At 50.8% G+C, this 13,382-nt stretch overlaps 1 protein-coding gene across 1 annotated transcript in view; it reads right to left on the bottom strand.

Annotated features, from left to right (window-relative positions):
* C7 (complement C7) overlaps positions 1-13,382 on the bottom strand; it is a 217,261-nt gene that overhangs the window by 144,727 nt on the left and 59,152 nt on the right. The window lies entirely within an intron of this gene.

The raw sequence follows: 13,382 nt of genomic DNA, 5'->3' as shown, positions 1-13,382 counted from the left end.
CCCATCATGCCCCACTCCAACACTGGGTTTGATAAATTTCTCCTATTCAACACCCAGGGGCGCTTTAAGAGAGTAAGAGGCCTGTGTGCAGCCTCCTCCGTTCAGGCCCCCTCATCTCTGCTGACAGCGCTGGAGAGTCTGACCTCTAGAAGGCGGCCATTTTCCCAGTGATTTCTCTACTGCGCATGCACAGGACTCCATAAAAAAATGTCCGCTCCGCCATTTTCACTGAGTTTTAACAGCGCTGCTGACATTAGCACAGGAATCTGGGGGGGGGGGATTAAAAAAATAGGTGCAGTCTGTGCGGTGTGGGCCCCTTCTGGACTCAGAGGCCCATTATAAATACGCCAGTGGCAACAGCAGCATACTGTACATTCCTCCAATATATTTTTTGGGAAAAATCTTTCCTGCAAATAATCTATTTTATAGATGTGTATTATTTTTCCCTGCATCCCAGTCTAGCCTCACAAAAGTGGAGGTGCTGCCCACAACAGCCAATAACATTCTTGCTGTCATTTCCTAGAATGAACCGGATTGGTGTTATCCAGAATCTGATTGGATGCTATGAGTAAATCTGAATCTTAGTCATAGGCGTGCGCAGGGGGGGTTCCTGGTGCGCACAGGCACCCCCTAATGTCTGTAACTCCCTCACATACACCTGCTGCTGCTGCAGTATCGGCGATCGCTGAGTGTGCTCATTTCTGTCCTCCCGCCCATTGCGCCCGCCACCCCCTCCGCTCAGTCTGGCTGTCATTCATTTTTATGGTGCAGCATCACTGACATAACCCTACTTCCAGTTCCTCTAACCAAATTGTCGTGATGATGTCATGCAGCGTCATCATGTGCCAATGCCACAGAATACAGCATTCCTCTTGGAGGAGGACAAGTTCAAATTCAATATCAATATACATTTCGAGAGATTAGGCTATAATCCATGGTAATAAAATATATAAATTGAACATATATTAAACAGATTTTATATAACTGTATCTCTCTCTCGCCCAATAGGCGGTGCTAAACACGCCCTTCTAATCGTGCACCCCCTAATAAAATGTCCTGCGCACGCCTATGATCTTAGTAATTGTTTCTCTAGCGTCCTAGTGGATGCTGGGGACTCCGTAAGGACCATGGGGAATAGCGGCTCCGCAGGAGACTGGGCACATCTAAGAAAGATTTAGGACTACCTGGTGTGCACTGGCTCCTCCCCCTATGACCCTCCTCCAGACCTCAGTTAGAATCCTGTGCCCGGCTCGAGCTGGATGCACACTAGGGGCTCTCCTGAGCTCCTAGAAAGAAAGTATATTTTAGTTTTTTTATTTTACAGTGAGACCTGCTGGCAACAGGCTCACTGCACCGAGGGACTAAGGCAGGCATGTCCAAACTGCGGCCCTCCAGCTGTTGAGAAACTACACATCCCAGCATGCCCTGACACAGCTTTAGCATTCTCTGACAGCAAAACTGTGTCAGGGCATCCTGGGATATGTAGTTTCACAACAGCTGGAGGGCCGCAGTTTGGACATGCATGGACTAAGGGGAGAAGAAGCGAACCTACCTAACTGTGGGTAGTTTGGGCTTCTTAGGCTACTGGACACCATTAGCTCCAGAGGGATCGACCGCATGGAACCGTCCATTGATGTTCGGTCCCGGAGCCGCGCCGCCGGCCCCCTTACAGAGCCAGAAGCAAGAAGAGTCCGGAAAATCGGTGGCTGAAGACATCAGTCTTCTCCAAGGTAGCGCACAGCACTGCAGCTGTGCGCCATTGCTCCTCATACACACTTCACACACACTCCGGTCACTGAGGGTGCAGGGCGCTGGGGGGGGGGGCGCCCTGAGAAGCAATAAAAACACCTTGGCTGGCAAATATATCACAATATATAGCCCCAGAGGCTATATATGTGATAGATACCCCTGCCAGATTCCTTAAAAATGCGGGAGAAAAGTCCGCGAAAAAGGGGCGGAGCTATCTCCTTCAGCACACTGGCGCCATTTTCTCTTCACAATGCAGCTGGAAGAAAGCTCCCCAGGCTCTCCCCTGTAGTTTTCAGGCTCAAAGGGTTAAAAAGAGAGGGGGGGCACTAAATTTAGGCGCAATATATGTATACTAGCAGCTATTGGGGGGAAAATCACTCAATTATAGTGTTATCCCTGCATTATATAGCGCTCTGGTGTGTGCTGGCATACTCTCTCTGTCTCCCCAAAGCGCTTTGTGGGGTCCTGTCCTCAGAGCATTCCCTGTGTGTGTGCGGTGAGTCGGTACGGCTGTGTCGACATGGTTGATGAGGAGGCTTATGTGGTGACGGAGCAGATGCTGATAGATGTGATGTCGCCCCCTGTGGGGCCGACACCAGAGTAGATGGATAGGTGGAAGGTATTAACCGACAGTGTCAACTCCTTACATAAAAGGCTGGATGACGTAACAGCTGTGGGACAGCCGGCTTCTCAGCCCGCGCCTGCCCAGGCGTCTCAAAGGCCATCAGGGGCTCAAAAACGCCCGCTCCCTCAGATGGCAGACACAGATCTCGACACGGAGTCGGACTCCAGTGTCGACAAGGTTGAGACATATACACAATCCACTAGGAACATCCGTGACTTGATCCCGGCAATAAAAAATTTGTTACACATTTCTGACATTAACCCAAGTACTTTTAAAAAAGGGTTTTATGTTTGGGGAGAAAAAGCAGGCAGTGTTTTGTTCCCCCATCAGATGAGTGAATGAAGTGTGTGAAAAAGCGTGGGTTCCCCCGATAAAAAAATGGTAATTTCTAAAAAGTTACTGATGGCGTACCCTTTCCCGCCAGAGGATAGGTCACGTTGGGAGATATCCCCTAGGGTGGATAAGGCGCTCACACGTTTGTCAAATAAGGTGGCACTGCCGTTTTAGGATACGGCCACTTTGAAGGTGCCTGCTGATAAAAAGCAGGAGGCTATCCTGAAGTCTGTATTTACACACTCAGGTACTATACTGAGACTTGAAATTGCCTCAGCATGGATAGTGCTGCTGCGGCGAGGTCTGATACCCTGTCTGATAATATAATATCCTAGACAGGGATAATATTTTGCTAATATAGAGCATATTAAAAGACGTTGTCTTATATATGAGGGATGCACAGAGGGATATTTGCCGGCTGGCATCCAGAATTAATGCAATGTCCATTCTGCCAGGAGGGTATTAGGGACCCGGCAGTGGACAGGTGATGCTGACTTTAAAGGCACATAGAGATTCTGCCTTATAAGGGTGAGGAATTGTTTGGGGATGGTCTTTGGGACCTCGTATCCACAGCAACAGCTGGGAAGGAAACATTTTACCTCAGGTTTCCTCACAGCCTAAGAAAACTGTATTATCAAGTACAGTCCTTTCGGCTTCAGAAAAGCAAGCGGGTCAATGGCGCTTCCTTTCTGCACAGAGACAAGGGAAGAGGGAAACAAAAATCTTCTCCCACTTCCTCTGAGTCTACCGCATGTCACGGGGACTCCACAGGTGGAGCCAGGTGCGGTGGGAGCGCGTCTCGGGAACTTCAGCGACCTCTGGGCTCGCTCACAGGTAGATCCCTGGGTTCTGCAAGTTGTATCACAGGGATACAAGCTAGAGTTCGAGGCGACTCCCCCTCGCCGTTACCTCAAATCAGCCTTGCCTGCTGCCCTCGGAGAGGTAGTACTGGCGGAAATTAACAAGCTGTACTTCCAGCAGGTGATAATCAAGGTACTTCTCCTTTAACAAGGCCAGGGTTACTATTCCACAATGTTTGTGGTACCGAAACCTGAGGGTTCGGTGAGACCCATTTTAAAATTGGAATCCTTGAACACATATATAAAAAAATTCAAGTTCAAGATGGAATCGCTCAGGGCGATTATTTCAAGCCTGGACGAGGGAGATTACATGGTATATCTGGAACATCAAGGATGCTTGCCTGCATGTCCCATTTACCATCCTCACCAGGAGTACCTCAGATTTGTGGTACAGGATTGTCATTACCAATTCCAGACGTTGCCGTTGGGCCTGTCCACGGCACCGAGGGTATTTACCAAGGTAATGGCCGAAAAGATGATACCCCTTCGAAAAAAGGGAGTTTTAAATTATCCCATACTTGGACGATCTCCTGATAAAGGCGAGGTCCAGGGAGCAGTTGTTGGTAGGGGTGGCGCTATCTCTGAAGTGCTACAACAGCACGGTTGAATTCTAAATATTCCAAAGTCACAGCTGGTCCCTACGACACATCTACTGTTCCTGGGAATGGTTCTGGACACAGACCAGAAATAAGTGTTTCTCCTGGAGGAGAAGGCCAAGGAGCTGTCATCTCTAGTCAGAGGCCTCCTGAAACCAAAACAGGTGTCGGTGCATCACTGCACGCGAGTCCTGGGAAAAAGGGTAGCTTTCTACGAAGCAATGCCATTCGATAGGTTCCATGCAAGAACTTTTTCAGTGGAACCGGTTGGACAAGTGGTCCAAGTCGCATATCAGATGCATCGACTGATAACCCTGTCTCCATGGACTAGGGTGTCTCTGCTGTGGTGGCTGCAGAGGGCTCATCTTCAAGAGAGCCGCAGAGTCGGCATACAGGACTGGGTCCTGGTGACCACAAATGCCAGCCTTCAAGGCTGGGGGGCAGTCACACAGGGAAGTATCTTCCAGGGACTATGGTCAAACCAGGAGATTTCCCTACACAAAAATATTCTGGAACTGAGGGACATTTACAATGCCCTAAGTCAAGCAAAACCCCTGCTTCAAAACCAGACGGTACTGATTCAGTCAGACAACATCACGGCGGGCGCCCATGTAAACCAACAGGGCGGCACAAGAAGCAGGATGGCGATGGCAGAAGCCACAAGGATTCTCCGATGGGCGGAAAATCATGTGTTAGCACTGTCAGCAGTGTTCATTCCCAGAGCGGACAACTGGGAAGCGGATCTTCTCAGCAGACACGACCGCCACCCGGGAGAGTGAGGACTTCATCCAGAAGTCTTTCAAAGGATTGTACACCATTGGGAAAGGCCACAGGTGGACATGATGGTGTCCCGCCTCAACAAAAAGCTTTAAAAGTTATTGCGCCAGGTCAAGGGACCCTCAGGCGATAGCTGTGGACGCTCTGGTAACACCGTGGGTGTACCAGTCGGTGTATGTGTTCCCTCCTCTGCCTCTCATACCCAAGGTACTGAGAATAATAAGAAGGAGAGGAGAAGGAACTATACTCGTGGTTCCGGATTGGCCAAGAAGAGCTTGGTGCCCAGAACTTCAAGAAATGATCTCAGATGACTCATGGCCTCTGCCGCTTAGACAGGACCTGCTGCAGCAGGAGCCCTGTCTGTTCCAAGACTTACCGCGGCTGCGTTTGACGGCATGGCGGTTGAACACCGGATCCTAAAGGAAAAGGCATTCCGGAGGAAGTCATTCCTATGCTGATTACGGCTAGGAAAGATGTGACCGCAAAACATTATCACCGCATATGGTGAAAATATGTTGCTTGGTATGAGGCCAGGAAGGCCCCAACAGAGGAATTTCAACTGGGTCGATTTCTACACTTCCTACAGACAGGAGTGACTATGGGCCTAAAATTAGGCTCCATTAAGGTACAGATCTCGGCTCTGTCGATTTTCTTCCAGAAAGAACTAGCTTCACTACCTGAAGTTCAGACATTTGTAAAAGGAGTGCTGCATATTCAGCCCCCTTTTGTGCCTCCAGTGGCACCTTGGGATCTCAATGTGGTGTTGAGTTTCCTAAAATCACATTGGTTTGAACCACTAAAAACCGTGGATCTAAAATATCTCACGTGGAAAGTGGTCATGTTATTGGCCTTGGCTTCGGCCAGGCGTGTATCAGAATTGGCGGCTTTGTCATGTAAAAGCCCTTATTTGATTTTCCATATGGATAGGGCAGAATTGAGGACTCGCCCTCAGTTTCTCCCTAAGGTGGTGTCAGCTTTTCACTTGAACCAGCCTATTGTAGTGCCTGCGGCTACTAGGGACTTGGAGGATTCCAAGTTACTGGACGTAGTCAGGGCCCTGAAAATTTATGTTTCCAGGACGGCTGGAGTCAGGAAAATTGACTCGCTATTTATCCTGTATGCACCCAACAAGATGGGTGCTCCTGCTTCTAAGCAGACTATTGCTCGCTGGATTTGTAGCACAATTCAGCTGGCGCATTCCGCGGCTGGACTGCCGCATCTTGAATCTGTAAGGGCCCATTCCACAAGGAAGGTGGGCTCATCTTGGGCGGTTGCCCGAGGGGTCTCGGCTTTACAACTTTGCCGAGCTGCTACTTGGTCAGGGGCAAACACGTTTGCAAAATTCTACAAATTTGATACCCTGGCTGAGGAGGACCTGAAGTTCTCTCATTCGGTGCTGCAGAGTCATCCGCACTCTCCCGCCCGTTTGGGAGCTTTGGTATAATCCCCATGGTCCTTACGGAGTCCCCAGCATCCACTAGGACGTCAGAGAAAATAAGATTTTACTCACCGGTAAATCTATTTCTCGTAGTCCGTAGTGGATGCTGGGCGCCCGTCCCAAGTGCGGTTTGTCTGCAATACTTGTATATAGTTATTGCCTAACTAAAAGGGTTATTGTTGAGCCATCTGTTGAGAGGCTCTATTATTTTCACACTGTTAACTGGGTATAGTATCACGAGTTATACGGTGTGATTGGTGTGGCTGGTATGAGTCTTACCCGGAATTCAAAATCCTTCCTTATTGTGTCAGCTCTTCCGGGCACAGTATCCTAACTGAGGTCTGGAGGAGGGTCATAGGGGGAGGAGCCAGTGCACACCAGGTAGTCCTAAATCTTTCTTAGATGTGCCCAGTCTCCTGCGGAGCCGCTATTCCCCATGGTCCTTACGGAGTCCCCAGCATCCACTACGGACTACGAGAAATAGATTTACCAGTGAGTAAATTCTTATTTTTCTCTAACAGAAACACAGGAGTAAATCCTAGTCTATTACTGGACAGTCCTGGCAGTGTCCTGCTTCCTCAGCAGAGGCGTCACCGGGTGTGGTGACACCCGGAGCGCACTCTGTATTATCATCGCCACCACCACCACCCCCCCCCACCACCCCCCGTCCGAAAAGCGGTGTGGCCTAATCAAAAGGGGGCGTGGCCTTGTGGATCTGTTTTTTTCTTCGCTCTGGGGGCATGTCCAGCTTCCCCGGAGACTGCTCAGTGTGCAATGCCGGCTCTTATCTGTGACAGGAGCTGAGTGCTGCAGGAGTTTATCTCACTGCAGCACTCGGCTCCTGTCACTACAGAAGAGCTGGCACTTTGGTGTCACCCCTTCCGAGGGGAACACCCGCGTGCGGGCCGCACCCCCCGCACACCCGCCTTCTGTTCGCACTGTTCCTTATTAATCCCCAGGGACCAGTCACCTTATTACATGTGACATGTGGATCCTGCTCCTAGCCTCCCTCTGCCTCCCAATGGGGGTCATTCCGACCTGTTCGCATGCAGCGGTTCTTCGTTGCGGTGCAAATGGGTTGGAAATGCGCACTCGCGTCGTCGCCGGGCAACAACCCCACACAGCGAGAAATGTGATTGCAGTGGCAATCGCAAGAAGACGGACAGGCGGGAGGCGTTCCGGGGCGGATACTCACCGGTTTCCAGGCGTGGTGAGTCCAACGCAGGCGTGTCGAGGCGTTTGGACGGCGGATGTCTGATGTCAGGACCGGGACCTTCATAGCAGGAGGAACGTTTACAATAGAAGCTTGCAGCATCCTCTCCCCCTCCTTTGACAATGCAAGAACTTGGTAATGAAAAGTGGGAGGAGCATCGGCAGCGGGCGGACGACGGCATGAGCGGCCCGGGGCCCTCTCCTCTCTGTTAGAGCAGCTGGGCCCGGGACATCTGTGCCCTGGTCTTGTTTTACTTGAAACTTTTTTAGCATAGCAGGGCTGCACAAGCGTTCGCAGCCCTGCTATGCTAAATGAATGACCCCCATATGCGTATCGCTGCCAATAGCACTTTTGGGCCCCAAGTACTAGTGGCTAAGCATTTGGAACCATGACCAGGCCTCATTGTGAATACCGGTTCCTTGTGCAGAAGCTGTGTCATGGTGGAGCATTCACGTGGGACTGGCCCACCTCGTTGGCAGGACTGGAACTCGCCTCCCTCTTCTTGGGGCCCCCGCCTGCACATGTGTTAGTACTGAAGTATAACTGGATGATCTTAGGCCCTCATTCCGAGTCGTTCGCTCGGTAATTTTCTTCGCATCACAGCGTTTTTCTGCTTAGTACGCATGCGCAATGTTCGCACTGCGACTGCGCCAAGTAATTTTGCTATGAAGATAGTTTTTTTACTCACGGCTTTTTCTTCGCTCCGGCGAACGTAATGTGATTGACAGGAAATGGGTGTTACTGGGCGGAAACACGGCGTTTTATGGGCGTGTGGATGAAAACGCTACCGTTTCCGGAAAAAACGCAGGAGTGGCTGGAGAAACGGAGGAGTGTCTGGGCGAACGCTGGGTGTGTTTGTGACGTCAAACCAGGAACGACAAGCACTGAACTGATCGCAGATACCGAGTAAGTCTGAAGCTACTCTGAAACTGCTAAGTAGTTTGTAATCGCAATATTGCGAATACATCGTTCGCAATTTTAAGAAGCTAAGATTCACTCCCAGTAGGCGGCGGCTTAGCGTGTGTAACTCTGCTAAAATCGCCTTGCGAGCGAACAACTCGGAATGAGGGCCTTAGATGTCTGTCTTCCAGAAGTGAAGACTCACTGAGAAACAATGCCACTTAATCCATCTTCCCGTGACTATTAGTGCGCGGTCCTTTGACAAATAAACATGATATATCTATCTGCTAGGAACTTGTATCTCTCCTGACAGTGAATGTCTATTTCAGAATTATGACGTCCAGCTCTAAATCCTGTGCAACTTTAACAGAACATCAACATTAATCACAAAGTATTGTCCTTGCCAGACACTTTATATTGTAGAACATTATGTGAAAAAAATGATTCAATATCGTGGGGGAGATGTATCAAAGCTTGGACCGGGCGACATGTACTAAGCCTTGGATAGTGATAAAGTGGAAACAGATTACGTACCAGCCAATCAGGTTCTGTCATTTTACAGACTGTGTTTAAAAAATGTCAGGAGCTGTTTGGTTAGTACTTTATCTCTCTCCACTTTATCTCTTTCCAGGGTTTGATACATTTCCCCCTATGGTTGATGTCAGTGACTACATAAAGAGTATCCCAGAAGCCAGATAGAACATTGAATGCTACCAAAATGATAAATATATCGTATTCATTCATTTTCTTATTTTAGGTACCTTTTCTGGGTATATTCCATGTTTGTCTTTTTGACTGATATATTTAATGTAATTCTGGGGTCTATTTATTTTTAATGGGCGCTGACAATCTGCGTCACTGCTAATAGCACTGATACAGGCTGGCTGTTGTAGTGCACGGCTAGTGGTTTGACCCAGCAGGGATCCAACTACGGTTCACTGGTCCCTTGTAGACGCCAGGGGCGGATTGGGATGGTAAACCAGTCAGGGAAATTTCAGCAAGCAGCCCTAATGGAGGCGGGGTCTGTTAAGGGGGTGGGGTGTGTCGAGGTGGGCGGGATAATCCCTCCTTATAGAGCTTGACGCGCCCTTCCTTGCGACTTTTGCTGCGGTTGGGTCTGCGACTTTATGCTAATGCCACTACATAGCCCTTCCCTGGTGTACAGCCGTGCGTCCAAATGTGCAAGAAATAAGACGCTCACTGTCAGTCGCACATCTGCTAGATGCAGATCATCCATTGGAGTATGGCCTCCAGTGTGAGTGATTTAGCGACTCTATGCACAGCCACATTCATCTACACACCCACAAAACTCTACGCCATACTTACCTACTCTCCCAGATTCTGCGGGAGACACCCGGTTTTCGGGTAGTCCCCCGCAGCCCCCGGAAGAGTGGGCACCCCTTACGCATTCTGCCCACTTCCTAGTGAAGTGGGCAGAATAGGGAGAATGACACAGTAAAATCACGGACCTGGCGGGGGGCGGAGCCTAATGACGCGATCAGATGCTAATCGCGTCATTTTAGCCCCGCCCCTAGCCATTTTTCATCCAATTACAGTCGTTTACTGGGAGTGGGCGGAGCCTACTGATGTAATCAGATTGGCTCCTCCCTCATCCCCGCCCACCTGCTTCTCCTCTCCGGTCATCTCCCGGAGAGGAGATTTAAAATATCGGTAAGTATGCTCTACGTTACATCTGAGTCTGATCAGCCAACCCCCTGTAACAACACAGGAATGCCCAACACATTCCTAATGCACTTCTCTGTGCGTGTGTATGTACTGCGTTCTGTACGACCATCATCAGGATTTATCTGTGGCGCAACTCAGACGAAAATGACCCTCTACTGCGTCCCACACAGGGCCGTCTTTTCATATAAATGGGCTCTTGCCCAAGGGCCCCAGGAGTATAAGGGCCCTAGGCTGAAAGCTGAGGGTCCCCTCTTTCCAGGGGTACCAGATTTTTGAAAATCGGCCCTGGGGAACCAGAGATATCCAACGTGAAAGCAGTGGACCCCATCTGAGCCTGTTAATTGCTATTCCCAGCCAGATATCTCAGGTTCTGTCTTATATACAGTTTTTCTGAGGGTATCTTCCAAAAGATGGAACTCTCCCCTTTCGCTGGACACTGGCAGCTTGTCTCTACTATGCCCAGAACCAGAGATATCAGCCTTCCAGCAGCTGGTCCCTGCTCCAGCTTCACAAGCCTAATATGCAGTTTGAAATTTTCGTTGGTGAATTGCTCCGGCTCCTGAACTCTGATCCCCAAGTCTCCAGTACCTCCTGAAAGGTGGAACTCTCTCGTTTTTTTATCCCATTCAAAGCTAAGAAATATATTTTCAGGAACTAGAGATATCTGCAGTCAAGCAAGCTGCTCTCCCACTGGAAAATGATAAATATTAAGCCCACTCCACTATCTACCCCTCCCCTACGTATTAAACACCCCCTACCACCCTGGAAGTCATGTACCAGGGCATCTTCATTTAGCCCAATGCCCCCTTCTACAGTTTAGCCCCATCTGTGCAGTAATGGAGTAATTAGCAGAAATTACTGCTCCAGGTTCTACATGCTCAGTGGAAGATAGAACACCCCCTACCAGCCGCTGATAGCACCCCCCACCCCTACCGCTGGAGAGTGGACAGGGGGTCCAGTGCATTGCTGTGCCCAGGGGCCTACACTGCTGTTAAGACGGCCCTGGTCCCACATCACCCCTGGTCAGACTCAGATCAGGCCCATAATGCTGTATACTATGCCATAGTGGTACTTGCTATATAAATATATTTTAAAAGGGTCATACACATTTAAATAATACATTAATCTACCTGCTGATCTCACCCATTACAAAATGTACACAGGTGCAATAAATAGAAAATAGCAATTACCAAAAACAGAAATTAAACATCTGTCTGGCATATGCTTGTATCTCACCACATGCTCACACTACATCACACTGCACGCAGGTCCCCATCACTCCATATCACACCGCACGCAGGTCCCCATCACTCCATATCACACCGCACGCAGGTCCCCATCACTCCATATCACACCGCACGCAGGTCCCCATCACTCCATATCACACCGCACGCAGGTCCCCATCACTCCATATCACACCGCACGCAGGTCCCCATCACTCCATATCACACCGCACGCAGGTCCCCATCACTCCATATCACACCGCACGCAGGTCCCCATCACTCCATATCACACCGCATGCAGGTCCCCATCACTCCATATCACACCACACGCAGGTCCCCATCACTCCCTATCACACCGCACGCAGGTCCCCATCACTCCATATCACACTGCACGCAGGTCCCCATCACTCCACATCACACCGCACGCAGGTCCCCATCACTCCATATCACACCGCACGCAGGTCCCCATCACTCCACATCACACTGCACGCAGGTCCCCATCACTCCCTATCACACTGCACGCAGGTCCCCATCACTCCATATCACACCGTACGCAGGTCCCCATCACTCCCTATCACACTGCACGCAGGTCCCCATCACTCCATATCACACCGTACGCAGGTCCCCATCACTCCCTATCACACTGCACGCAGGTCCCCATCACTCCATATCACACCGCACGCAGGTCCCCATCACTCCATATCACACCGCACACAGGTCCCCATCACTCCATATCACACCGCACGCAGGTCCCCATCACTCCATATCACACCGCACGCAGGTCCCCATCACTCCATATCACACCGCACGCAGGTCCCCATCACTCCATATCACACCGCACGCAGGTCCCCTTCATTCCATATCACACCGCACGCAGGTCCCCATCACTCCATATCACACTGCACGCAGGTCCCCATCACTCCATATCACACCGCACGCAGGTCCCCATCACTCCATATCACACCGCACACAGGTCCCCATCACTCCCTATCACACCGCACGCAGGTCCCCATCACTCCACATCACACCGCACGCAGGTCCCCATCACTCCACATCACTCCACATCACACCGCACGCAGGTCCCCATCACTCCATATCACACCGCACGCAGGTCCCCATCACTCCATATCACACCGTACGCAGGTCCCCATCACTCCACATCACACCGTACGCAGGTCCCCATCACTCCCTATCACACTGCACGCAGGTCCCCATCACTCCATATCACACCGCACGCAGGTCCCCATCACTCCACATCACACCGCACGCAGGTCCCCATCACTCCACATCACACCGCACGCAGGTCCCCATCACTCCATATCACACCGCACGCAGGTCCCCATCACTCCATATCACACCGTACGCAGGTCCCCATCACTCCACATCACACCGTACGCAGGTCCCCATCACTCCCTATCACACTGCACGCAGGTCCCCATCACTCCATATCACACCGCACGCAGGTCCCCATCACTCCATATCACACCGCACGCAGGTCCCCATCACTCCCTATCACACTGCACGCAGGTCCCCATCACTCCACATCACACCGCACGCAGGTCCCCATCACTCCCTATCACACCGCACGCAGGTCCCCATCACTCTATATCACACCGCACACAGGTCCCCATCACTCCACATCACACTGCACGCAGGTCCCCATCACTCCATATCACACCGCACGCAGGTCCCCATCACTCCATATCACACCGCACGCAGGTCCCCATCACTCCATATTACACCGCACGCAGGTCCCCATCACTCCATATCACACCGCACGCAGGTCCCCATCACTCCATATCACACCGCACGCAGGTCCCCATCACTCCATATCACACAGCACGCAGGTCCCCATCACTCCCTATCACACCGCACGCAGGACTCCATCACTCCATATCACACCGCACGCAGGTCCCCATCACTCCACATCACACCGCACGCAGGTCCCCATCACTCCATATCACACTGCACGCAGGTCCCCA

This window comes from Pseudophryne corroboree, chromosome 1 (assembly GCF_028390025.1).
Source record: "Pseudophryne corroboree isolate aPseCor3 chromosome 1, aPseCor3.hap2, whole genome shotgun sequence".
Taxonomy (NCBI): domain Eukaryota; kingdom Metazoa; phylum Chordata; class Amphibia; order Anura; family Myobatrachidae; genus Pseudophryne; species Pseudophryne corroboree.
The sequence above is the reverse complement of the archived record's forward strand: the minus strand, read 5'-3'. Positions and strand labels throughout refer to the sequence as shown.